Below are 13287 nucleotides of genomic sequence, written 5' to 3' on the forward strand. Positions count from 1 at the left end.
GGAAATTTTCTTCTTTTAAAATATTTATCATTTTATATGTATGGCTGTTTTACCTGCACGTATGTCTGTCTGTGCAGTGTCCAAAGAGACCAGAAGACCATATGCCCTGAAACTAGAGTTACGGATGGAGGGTTGTGAGTCACCATGTGGGTACTGGGGATTTAACCCAGGTCTCTGAAAGAGCAGCCAGTGCTCTTAACCTCTGAGCCATCTCCTCTGCCCCTTTGTTGGCAATGTCAAGGACTCCAGGGGAACTGGAATGTAGACTGTAGGTTCCACTGAACAGACGGCCTAACAGGATACTGCAAAGGAGGCTGTATAGTTTTAGAGACTGGCTTTGGCCTTTGCATATAAAGTTTAATGTCTCCCCACTTTCCACTCTAAAAGTCATCCCAAGACACGTGTCATCATCACACATTGGCCAGTCTCATTCTGAGTCAGTGGCTCTCTCACCCAGTGCTTCATTGTGTCAAAGAGTACTCGGTGATTGGTACTATAGATTGGGTAATTGTTCTCCGTGGCATATGCAGCGTGTGTCCTGGGGACAAGACACTTGAGTTTCAAGAGCTGTCACTCTCACCTGCTGCATTTCGTAACTACACCACATCTGGACAACTTGAGGTTTGAGCCTCAGTCTCATGAAGCCAGACTGAGCTTGAACTCTCCAAGCGGCTCTAGTTGACTTTGAACTCCTGTTTTTTTTTTTTCCTGTCTCTACCTCCCGATCCTGGATTACACACCAAACTCAGAGGACTTTCTGAAGTGTACTTCCTACTTCTTACTTGTGTGATTTAGTGACATTCAAAATCTGTTTATTGAACACCTGTCATTACCATGATAGATACCACACAGGGAGGGCAGTATGGGTAAGAGCATGCAGCTCTTACAGGAGGGGGAGGGTACAGGTACATGTACTTGTACCAGTTTTATTCTCTTCTTTCACCTTTTTCTTGTTTACGTCATGCTACAGACCCCAGGCTAACTGGTTCTTGGACTTCCAGGTGGCTCTGTCTCCACTCCCATCTTGGAGGTAATGGTGGTGGGGGTAAAGAATACAGATACATGCTGATTAATCATGGGTTTTATTTTGTTTTGAGACAGGGTCTCATTATCATGTATTATCATGTAGCTCTGGCTGTTGAAACTTATGCGGTAGAGCAGACTGGCCTTGAACTCACAGAGATCTGCCTATCTCTGCTTCTCTAGTGCTGGGATTAAAGGTGTGTGGCATCATCACCCAGCTAATATGTGTTTTTTTTTAAGGTTTGTATTTTATGTGTACTGGTATTTTATGTATGTATTTTATGCTTAGCCTGCATGTATATCTGTGTGAGAATGCCAAATGCTCTGGAACTGGAGTTACAGACAGTTGTGAACTACCCTGTGGGTACTGGGAATTGAACCTGGGTCCTCTGGAAGAGCAATCAGGCAGTCAGTGCTCTTAACTGCTGAGCCATCTCTCCAGCCCCTAATATGTAGTTCTTAAAAACAGCTCTTTTCTCGATTAGCATGGCCCAAAGTTTCATCCATGTTGGAGCATGTGATAGCATTCGATTCTTTTAATTGCTGAATAGTATTCCACTGTATAGACATGACACGTCTTGCTTATGTGCTCATCAGCTGGTCGACATGTTGGGTCTTTCCAACTTCTTGCTGTCATGCAAGACACAGTTCTGGACATTCTTATAGTGGTGTTTTTGTGGCCTTGTTTCCAGTTCCCTTGGGTGTTTCTAGGAGTAGAGCTGGCGAATCTCACGATGACACTGCTGAACTCTTGAACAGAACACTTGTAATGTTTTTACATTTTTTTTTGTTTTTGTTTTTCGAGACAGGGTTTCCCTGTAGTTTTAGAGCCTGTCCTGGAACTAGCTCTTGTAGACCAGGCTGGCCTCAAACTCAGAGATCCGCCTGCCTCTGCCTCCCGAGTGCTGGGATTAAAGGCGTGCGCCACCACCGCCCGGCTGTTTTTACATTTTTTTTAACCTTCAAGTCTATTTTCGTCTATATTGTATTTCCCCATAGCTACTCTGACTTCTTTATAGTCTATTAAGTCTGTCTTTCTATCCTTTAAAAGGCCTATGTATGTATCTTTGAATTTAATCTAGGTCTCCAGAAGATAATGTACAGTTAGGTCTTACCATGTAGTTTGATCATCTCTGGTTTAATTTGTTGTTTTCAGGTTTGGTAAAGTGCCTTTAGACCACTGAGCTATCTTGCTTTTTTCTCCCTCTCCCTTCCTTTATCTCTTCCCCTCATGCTCTCTCCTTCTGAATTATTAAAGATATAGTTGAAAATGATATTCCTTCACAGTTTCATGCCTAGACAGGTATACTTTAGGCTCCTCTGTTATTCTCTCCTCACTTTTGATTTTGTAAGAATTAGTGTGTGCGTATGACATGTGTAGGTATGAGTGCACTCACTTGGAGGTCAGAGGGCCACTTTTGGGAGTCGGTAGTTTACTTCTGTCATGTGATCTGGAGATTGAACTCAGGTCATCAGTAAGCAGTTTTGCCTGCAGAACCATCTGGCTGGACCTCTTTTTCTTTCTTTTAAATGTTTGTTACATTAATCTCCCTCTTTCCCTGTGTGTGTGTGTGAGAGAGGGGGGGGTGTTCATGTGGAGATGTATTTCAGGTAGGCAATCGGGTCCTTTAATAATTCTGTCTACTCAGAGATGAGAGATTCCTCAGCAGTTAAGAGCACTGGCTGTTTTTCTAGAGGACCAGTTCCTGGCACACACACAGCAGCTCACAACTTCAGCAGATCCCATTATCTCTCCTGGCCTCCGTAAGTACCAGTCATTCGTGTGGTGCACAGACATGTGCAGGTAAGCACCTATGGGTTTCTCATGATTACATGAAGATAATCTCAGCACTCATGAGGCACAGGTGGATGGATTTCATGATTAGTGGGTTAATTCTAGGAGTAAGAACTTGGGATCTCTCTAAGAAGGCAGCTCAGGTTCCAAATACTCCACATTCCTGCCCTATTCTTTGTGTGTGTGCGTGTTTCCCTGTTTTTGTTTAGTGTTTACTTTTTGAGACAGGGTCTCATTTGTAGCCTTGGCTAATCTGGAAGTCACAGAAATTCTCCTGCCTGTGCCTCTGGAGTGCTGAGAGTACAAGTGTGGAGTACTACATTCAGCCCCTCTTGGTGTGTGTGTTAAAGATGTAATTGTATCAGAGTTTTCCCTGCACATATGTGTTCCACGGGTATGTATGCTGCTTGTGTAGGCTAGGAGAAGGCACAAGCTCCCTGGAGCTGGAGTTTTAGATGGTTGTGACCTGCCACCAGGGAGCCATCTCCCCAGCCCCACGTTTGTTTTCTAATCTGGACTTAATTCCTAACTAGCACCAGGCACCTTCAGCCTGAAGTCCTTCTTCTTATTACCTTATTTCTTGCAAGGTAACTTTGTCAGCCACAAATCGTCTCAGTTTTGGAAGATCTGGAAATGCCTGTACATTTGAGATTTTTCTGACTATCAAATTCTTGGCTCACAGGTGATCTCCTCCCCCTCCGGCAACTTGACTGTGCCATCTGAGGGCTTTTGGATCCTGTTGTTTCTGATGAGCTGTTAGCTGCAACCTTTTCATTGCTCCCATAAGGTCACTGCTTTCAGGATTTTCTGTCTTAAGGATTCAGTTTATCCTGGTCAGTATCTGTTGAAGATCTTGACCAATTGGGTTTATGTTCCTAATCAGATCTGGACATTTTCAGCAATTTATTTTTTTAGTTTTTCACCTTCTTTTTCATTTCTTTTCTTCCAGAACTCTCAATGTATGTATGTATGGGTGACTTGCTTCCCTCTTTTACTCCAATGGAGATTTTTCAATTTCATGAGGAAAACAGATTCTCTTAATAGATGGTTAAAAAGCCCTCAAATATATCAAGTTATAAGAACAGGAAAAAAATCAGAAATGATACCCTTCTGAGATGACCACTTTAACACTGTAGTCTTCAATTTTTGTGCACAACACTTTATGCATCTTATATATCTAATATGCTTATTTTAGTGGATATTTACTTATCCAAATGTCAAAATTTTGTTCATTGAATTTTTTCTTTTTCCATTTTCCCGTGTGTGTGTTATGCTGTTTGTGCACGTGTGGTTGTGATTAACACAGTGTGTGTGCATGTGGAGGTCAGAGGTTAATGTCAGGAACCATCCTCTGAACCTTGGTTAAATAGGCAGGTTTCTCACTCAAACCCAGACCCAGAGTCTCTGGATATCTCTAGTCTGGCTTGCTCTGGGAACCCATTATCCTTGTCTTCTGAGGCTGGAATTACAGGGGAAGGGTGCCAGGTCCAATCAGCTTTCTGTGGTGCTGAGACTCTGGTCCTTGTACTTGAGTGGCAATGCTCAATCAGAGACATTTCCTCAGCCCCAAGAATTTTTCTTGGCTTTTTTGTTTTGTGAAAAGGATTTCTCTGTGTAGCCCTGCTGTACTGGAACTGGCTCTATAGGCCAGGCTATCCTCACACTCAGAGATTCCTCCTCCTTCTGCCTCCTGAGTGGTGGGATTAAAGGCATGGGTCACTTTGCTTAACTTACTTATTTTTGAAAGAATTTTTTGTAATTTTTTTTTGAGACAGGGTTTCTTTGTGTAACAACCTTGTCTGTCCTGGAACTCACTATGTAGACCGGGCTGGCTTCAGACTCACAGAAACCTGGCTGTCTCTGCCTCCCGAGTTCTGGAATTATAGGTGTGCGCCATATGTCCATATGTGCCCGTGTGTGAGTATGTGTAGCTTGAGTTCTAATAGGTCTTAATAAAATAATAAAAGCCCAGAGTCAGATACAGGGGAAAATACTGAGAGATTATAGAGACGAAGGAGCAAAACCACAGCTACCTTACCACTCAACTTCCCAGCTGGAAAGAGAGTGATCTCCTCTCTCCTCCCACCTTATCACTTCCTCTCTCTGCCCAGCCATATCATTTCCTGTTTGCACAGAACCCCAGACCTCTATGGTTAGCTAGTGCCTAACTCCGCCCTCTGATCTTCCAGTTAGCTTTATTTGTACAGGCAAGATATCACAGAGCAAGCATCCACAGAGGTCAGAGGACATTAGTTCCCCAAGAGCTGGAATTTCAGGTGCTATGAGCCACTTAACACTAGTGCCAGGAAATAAACTCTGGAGTTCTGAAGAGCAGTACCTATGCTTCACAATGGAAGCATCTCCGTGTAACACGAGGGCCTGCTTGTTGGGGTTTCTGTCCTGCCCAGTCCTCGTTCTGCCCAGTTCCTGCAGTTGTCTGAGTTTCTGGCCTCCCACCAGGTCCCACAGCCATTTAGGTCCAAAGAAAATCACACATAAAGAGTCTACATAAGTTATAAACTGATTGACCCATTAGCTCAGGCTTTTTATTAACTCTTATAACTTATATTAGCCCATTATTCTAGTATATGTTAGCAACATGATTCAGTACCTTTTTTGGCAGGGCAGGTCACATCCTGCTTCTTCGGTGTCTGGACAGGACTGAGGAAAAAGCTTCCTTCTTCCCAGAATATTCCTGTTCTCATTGTCCCACCTCTACTTCCTGTCTGGTTGTCCTGCTTATACTTCCCGCCTGGCTACTGGCCAATCAGTGTTTATTTTAAACATAATTGACAGAATACAGAATTGTCTTGCACCATCTCCGCAGCCCCAAGCATAAGCAAAGATTTAGGCTTATAGGAAAGCTAAGCAGAATTCAGAGGCATCCCATAGTCCCCTTCCTCCTCAAGTGTATAGCCCCCTCCCCATCAAAATCCCCCTCAAGAGTGGTACATTGCTTCAAATAATGAACTGTCCCATCATTGTCACCTGACGTGCTATTCATCTCAACTTCTCTCAGTGCTGGTATCTTAAGGACATATTTTGTTTTGTAACCTATAGCTAATGTCTTATGTGGCAAACTTAAAATTGTTGGCCCTAGCAAGTCTTTCTTAGTTCAGAAGACATCTTTCCAGCTCTTTGGAGAAAGAGATTGAGGGAAGCCACCTTAGAGATGGCATCAGAGAGGATGAACTGGGTTTGTGGTGTGGCAGCTCTATCATTTGTCCGTGGGTAGTCAGAAGGCCACCCTCACCCTCGCGGAAGGTTCAGGAACTCTTGATATTTTTCCTCATGCATGTAGATCTCTTCAACTTCCATTATGTCTATAAAGATGCCTAGAGTATACTTTGCTATCTAAATTCAAGAACATCCATAGTGTTAAGGTGGTTGAGATTGATTATTCTTTGTGTGTGTGTGTGGGGGGGGGGGTAGCATGTTTCTCTGTGTAACAGCCCTCTTGTCCTGAAACTTGGTCTGTAGACAAGGCTAGCTTTGAACTCAGCGATTCACCTGCCTTTCCCTTCCGAGTGCTGGGATTAAGTGCCTGGCTCGATATCGATGATTCTTTGCCTTGTTTGTTAAAGCATCTCTTGGCAGAAAACAAGTGACACACACCTCCCAAGACGACTGAGTCACCAGAGAGGGGAGGAAGGCAGGGAGTCACGTTTGACCTGCACTCCAGGCCCTAACGCCTTCAGTTGGTGGCATTAATTCTTTAAAAAGATTTATTTTTATTTTTAAAGTGAAATAATTTAATGACTTAATTTTTACTTGTATTCATTTTTTTTTTTTTGTTGAATGAAAATTCATTACAGGCTAAGCTGAAATGAACTCTGTTGTCCACTCTGGACTTCTAGCTCAGCCTCCAGAGTGTTGGCATTAGGGGTGTGAGCCGCCACACCCAGTTCACTAATTCATTTAATATATTTAGTGTGTGACACATAGGTATTGTGTTAGGTGCTTTCAGAAAACATAAACAAGGTAGACTGCAGCCCTCCAGGAGTTTTCAAGCAGTGGAGTGTATATCTACATTTTGGTGTACTCGGCTGTCTCGCTTTGTTTTTCTGTTTTGGTTATTTGGAGATTGGTTCTCACTCTAGTCTGGGCTGGTCTGGAACTCATTGGGAAGTCCAGTCTGGCCTCAGATTTATGGTAGTCCTCCTCCTTCACGCTTCTGAGTACTGGGATTAAAGGTGTGTGCCATCACACCTGACACTTGCCTCTCTCTTAATGAGTATCTTTTCTGTATGCCTCAGTACCAGTGGTGACAGGCCGAGGTTGGGATAACGATCGACTTTCCATTTTGTATCATTTAGGGAGATGTGCTCCTCTGAAGAACTAAGATCTTTAACTTTTTTGTTGCTGTTATTTTGTCTTGCTGGCGAGGAATTCTCTATGCACACCAGGATAGCCTTGAACCACCTGCCTCTACCTCCTGAGCACCAGGATTGAAGGCATGCATCAAAGTGCCCTGTTAATGTTCACATATTTTTAAAGTCCTATTTCTTTTTTCTTTTTTTTGGCTTTTCTGTAAAACTTAGCACATTCTGGCAAAAGGTCTCAGAGTCTAGGTGCAAGCCATTGCTCTCTTCCTTCACGTCATCGCTGGGCAGTGGTGGTGCACGCCTTTAATGCCAGCACTTGGGAGGTAGAGGCAGGCGGATCTTCGCGAGTTCAAGGCCAACCTGGTCTATGAGAGCTAGTTCCCGGAGAGGCTCCGAAGCTACAGAGAAACCCTGTCTCGAAAAAACAAAAAAGAAAATTGGTTGCTTCTCTAATTAAAATGTCAACTAACTTTTATATTTGTACTTTTTTTTAATGTTGTTGTTGTTTAAGACAGTGTTCCTCTGTGTAGCTTTAGTGTCTGTCCTTGAACTCTGTAGACCAGGCTGGTCTCAAACTCACAGAGATCCACCCGTCTCTGCCTTCTGAGTGTTGGGATTAAAGACATGTGCCACCACCACCCAGCTATTTGTACTTTCTTTTCTTTTTCTTTTCTTTTTTTTCTGGTGCTGGGGATTGAACCTAGGGCCTTGAGTTTACAAGCCCTCTCTTGAGCCAAATCCCAACCTCAACCTCTGTACTTTTTTTTTTATTTGATTTTATTGTCTGTCTGCAAGTAGACCTTGTTGATATAAGCAGAGAAAACATGAAGGCTGCCGGGCGGTGGTGGTGCACGCCTTTAATCCCAGCACTCAGGAGGCAGAGGCAGGCGGATCTCTGTGAGTTCGAGACCAGCCTGGTCTACAAGAGCTAGTTCCAGGACAGGCTCCAAAGCTACAGAGAAACAGAGAAACACTGTCTCGAAAAACCAAAAACCAAAAACCAAAAACCAAAAAAAACCCATGAAGGCTATTTTGATTTCCTCTTGTTCAGTTCCTTCAGGTCTTAGCAGGAGTGGAGTAATGTGGCTTAAACATTAACCCGAGCAGGCCGGGCGGTGGTAGCGCACGCCTTTAATCCCAGCACTCAGGAGGCAGAGGCAGGCGGATCTCTGAGTTCGAGGCCAGCCTGGTCTACAAGAGCTAGCTCCAGGACAGGCTCTAGAAACTACAGGGAAACCCTGTCTCGAAAAACCAAAAAAAAAAAAAAAAAAAAAAACCATTAACCCAAGTAAACTTATTCTTGCTCCTCTCCAGGATGTATATTCTTACCTCTGCCAGCATGAATTCCCACCACCCTGCTTTCTAAGTCAAATTTTGAATTAGCTCCCACAAACCCAAATACTATTTTATTCTGTTTTTTAAAACATCTTCCAAATATCAACTCCCCCTTTCTTAGAGGCAGGGTCTCACAGAGCACAGGCTAGTCTCAAAGTTATGATGTTGCAGGGATAGCTTCAGTACTGGGATGCTGCACGCACACTGTCATGACTGGGTGATTGATGTGGTGCTGGGGATCAAACCTGGGGCTTTTCGTACACCGGGCAATCAGGCTACTGACTGAGCTGCGTCCCCAGCCCTTCCCCCCATTCATCTCTCACCTCATTCATTCTATCCCACTTGGCTATTGCCTAAACTGGCTCTTCATCATCTTACCTGTATTACACATCACCCACCTCCAGCTGCATCTCTGTCCAGTAAGTTCTTCTAAATCACGAGTCCCTCCTACTTAGCATCTGTCACTGGCTCCCCACTGTCTCTGAGAGTCTGAATCAGAATGTCTCAGACACACTGGCTCTTGGTGCTCTTCAGGAAGTGCCCCATAGTTAAGGATAGGCTGCTACCCCTGTTTTCATGGGTCTGGTTCTTTTTTGTCGTAAGGGTTTGGATCTTGTTCTCCTTTTATTTTGAAAATTCCTCTTCCTTTCCCTGACTACTACCCTGCTACTTAGAAAGGTGGGCTTGGAATGCCTCCTTTCCAATTCTCCCTCCCATCTACTCCAGTCCACCTGATCCTACTACATCCGGAAGAACAGTGGCAGGGACATTGGCTGCCAAGGTCTCTGCGGAAGACTTTGAAAACAAAGACTTATTAAATATAATGACCCTATTAGGTAGGCACTTTCTTAAACTTCTTTTTATTGTAACCTCTGTCCCCCTGTTCTCAATGGCTTAGTGAGCTATGTTATCAATAGACAATCTCAAACAACTTCATGTCCCTTGCAGCTGGCTACTTTCTGTAAATCCTTTTTGGAATATGACGAAATTAGCAACATTTAACTAAGCCTTGTTCTCAGGATTAGGTGATGTGAGATTTTACAAGCCAGTTTTGGGAGACAGACACCTGGGTTCTGGTCAGAGGCTTTGGAGTTTCTCTAGTCACCTTTGCACTAGATGATATCGCCACCCTCCTGGTTACTCAAGGAAATGACCTGGAGTTACCTCATGCCTACCTTTCTTCACATCTGCACCCCAGGGAAGTACTCTGAACTCTTTCATCTTCTATCCACAGCAACTACCCCAATCCAGAGAACTATGGTCTACCACATACTTACCCAAGAACTTTTTTGTTACCTTGTTTCTCTTTGTTCCATCTCTGCTAGTCTTCAGAGATCATTCTCTATAAAAACCCTAGATGAAAACAAGAAACACACACAAATGAATAAAGAAGGCGGCAACAAAACCAGGCTGGGCATGGTGGCACAGGCCTTCAATACCAGCTAAGGCAGACAGATTACTGAGAGGACAGCCAGGGCTATATAGTGAGAGCATGACTCAACTCCTCACTCCCTTCCCCCCAAAAACCCAAACCTTCTTTCCTTTGCTCTTATGAATAAGAATCCAAACCACGGGATTGGGCTTTTGCTCAATGTTTAAACCCCTGTCATTCCCCTCCCCTCAAGTGTGCTTCAACCTCCTGCTCCTCAAACTAGCCAAAGTTGTTGGCTGGCATGACTAATTTTTCTTCCTTATTTAAGTCTTAATTCAGATCACCTCAGAAAAGTCACCCTTGCCTTTGTCTTTACAAAAGTTAAGTGTGGTTGCCGGGCGGTGGTGACACATGCCTTTAATCTCAGCACTTGGGAGGCAGAGGCAGGCAGATAGATCTCTGTGAGTTTGAGACCAGCCTGGTCTAGAAGAGCTAATTCCAGGACAGCTAGGACTGTTACATAGAGAAACCCTGTCTCAAAGAGAGGGGGGGGGGGTTAAAAAAAGGAGTTGATTGAATAATTGAATGTAGTTTATGTGCTCAAATTCTCTGTATTTTTTAGTGAAAACTCAGGAAACCTTTCAAACTTTCAAATTACTTCTGACATTATTTTACTTCATTCCCTGACCACTCTGTATTTTAAGAAAATATTTATTTTATGTGTATTTGGTATAAAGGCATCAAATTCATTGGAACTGGAGTTACAGTTGTGAGCGGCCGTGTGGGTGCTAGGAATTGAACCCCAGGTCCTCTGGGAGAGCAGCCAGTGCTTTTAATCATTAAGTCATCTCTCCAGCCCCAACTATTCTGTATTTTCTCCTAACATTTAGCACCGCTTCCAATTGTCTCATTATTTTTCTTCTCCACTAGAAACACACACTTGAAATTGCAACAGCTGCATCAAAGGACCACAGTCTGTCCGTCTTCCTTCCTTCCTTCCTTCCTTCCTTCCTTTCTTTCTTTCTTTCTTTCTTTCTTTCTTTCTTTCTTTCTTTCCTTCTTTCTTTGTTTTTTGAGATAGGGTTTCTCTATGTAGCCTTGGCTATTCTGGAACTCACTCTGTAGACCAGGCTGGCTACTTCTACTTTTTTTTTTTTCTTTGAGACTGGGTTTCTTTACAGAGTCCTGGCTGTACTGGAACAGACACCAGGCTGGCCTCCAACTCTCAGAGATCTGGGAGATCTGCCAGCCTCTGCCTCCTAGGTGCTGGGATCAAAGATGTGCACCACCACACCCAGAAGCATGTTACACAGCTCAGTTTTTTTAAAAAACGAAATAACTGAAACACCGAAAAGGCAAGTGTCTTCTCTGGTGTGTAAAAGAGTCCCAACAGAAGTGAACTCCCTAATGTCCTAACTGGTGGGACAGGAGGAGGACTCACAGGCAGCCTAGCCCTTTCAAATGCTATCAGTCAACCATTGACAAAAGCATTAATCACGGTTGTCCCAGAGGAGCTCAGCTCTAAGGTGAGCAGAGCTGTCTGCTCGGGCCAGCAGGGGAGCTCCTTGCTGGAAAGGTCTACAGAGCAGGCAATTCTTGTAAGGGTCAGACATCTTTTGTTCAGAGCATCTGACCCGGAGAGGAATGGTCAACAGGACTGAGTACGGACTGACTGATTAGTGAAGCCAGTTTATCTGACTTCGTTTCAGGGAAGGGACTCTTCAGTCTGTTTCTTTTAGCTTTCTTTTTCACCTGCCTTTACCCTAAATTCACCCATATCTTTGCTTTTGAGAAGGCATAAACTGTTTTATCTCTGTCCTACCTCTATCCGTATCATTTTTTATTATTATTTAGCCCCAAGGATGTTTTTTAAATTACTTGATTGTCTCATTACTTCAAGTGACTCATTTCTGTCTTTTGTAGTTTGTGTGTTACTGAAGGACAGACTCAGTCAAGTATAATTTACACCACAAAGCGACTTAAGATAGGATTTCGGCCACTGTTTCTTCTTCCTTAACGGTCAGTTTCAAGAGCCCCGTTAGCGCCGGGCAGCCGTCGTCCCACGCTACCACGCAGTCTGCTTTTCGGACTCAGGAAGTTGAGTCGATCCCCTAGCAGCCACACTGGAGGAGGGTTGCAAAAGAGCCCCAGACCAGGTGGCTGGAGAAGCGCCGCGGGTACCCAAGCGCCGGGGAGGGGGCGTGGCAGTGGGCGTTGCCCGGCGCCGCAGGACCACCAATGGCATCCAGGAGCTCGGGGCGATGCGCGTGACGCAGCCGCAGGCTGGGAGGTTGGGGCGGAGAACGGGGGTGGGTGCCGGCTCTTTATCTTCCTCCACAGCCCGGCTGGCGGCGTTGCGGACCCGCGTAGCGACATCGTTCCGCAGCGACCCTCCCGCGGCTGACCTACCGTCCCGACCGCCGCAGCTGCCCTCGAGCCGCAGGTACCCCAAGCTTCCGCTCCCCTCCTCCTTTGCTGTCCAGGTCCACCCTGAGCCCGAGAGGAAGGGGACTTCGGTGGCGGCGACGTTCCGGCTCTGCGGGCCTGGCCTGGGCCGGACTGTCCCGCCGCGACGCTGCCTGTCGCTGGGGGGAGGGCGGGAAAGTTACCCGTAGCCATCCGGATGACCAACAGCATTTTCAATATCAGTGATGGTTTCGATGTCCCCCGAATCATGTGGTGTCTCGCAAGTCAGTCAGTAGTAAAGAAAGTTGAGAATTAGAAGTCATCTCATTCTTTGAAAAGCGACACCAAAAATTGCGCTCAGGAAGTCAGTTTTTTCCTGATGTGGGCGGGGGAGATGTGTGTGAAGGGAAAGATGGCACTACCAGACTTCAGACTGTGGGCCGGGGCGCCAAAACCTTTAGTCAAGCTCGTGTTCTGTTTTTAAGTAGCAGGAGGGAGTTGTTAAGTTTGTTTTTGATCTTAAGTGTTAATAGGCATGTAGCTTAAGGGATATATAAATTTAGGGATTATTTGTGAGAAATTACAATAAGATCCCTGCTCTGCATTTTCTATAAAAGTCGTTGGTCACTGTAATATTTAAGTAGTTTCTACTCTTTCACTTCAAACTACTTGTCTTCTTCGTTAATGCAGAATCCAACTTGAATATTTTTTTTCTCTCGTTTGCTTTCAAGTGGGAAATAGAAATGATTTGTTAAAAGCCAGCTCAGGCTGCGGGAGTGGGGATTGCAAAGAGAGCTCTGATGCTGGGAAGGGTAAGCAGGGGCAGGGTAAACGTGGAGAAGCACACGGCTTAGTGTGTCACGTGCTTGGAACTGGTCAGGGGTTTCACGTTCCCTTAGGACCCAGCCAAGGTGCTGAGTGCCTGAGCTCCTGCCGCCTTCAAGCCTGGTGGGTTCTCCAGGTTCCAGCTTCCTTTCTTGTCCCCAGAAAGCTTCCTCTTATCTCCTGGAGCATTTCCCCCAGGCCTTCTG

At 44.9% G+C, this 13287-nt stretch overlaps 1 protein-coding gene across 1 annotated transcript in view; it reads left to right on the forward strand.

Moving 5' to 3' along the window:
- The first annotated feature begins 12155 nt into the window (after positions 1 to 12155).
- Soat1 (sterol O-acyltransferase 1) overlaps positions 12156 to 13287 on the forward strand; it is a 54548-nt gene continuing 53416 nt past the window's right edge. Inside the window, exon 1 of the mRNA XM_038349225.2 lies at positions 12156 to 12293. The gene's annotated coding sequence lies outside the window, so the exon portion shown is untranslated. The remainder of the gene's footprint in view (positions 12294 to 13287) is intronic.

This window comes from Arvicola amphibius, chromosome 12 (assembly GCF_903992535.2).
Source record: "Arvicola amphibius chromosome 12, mArvAmp1.2, whole genome shotgun sequence".
Lineage (NCBI taxonomy): Eukaryota > Metazoa > Chordata > Mammalia > Rodentia > Cricetidae > Arvicola > Arvicola amphibius.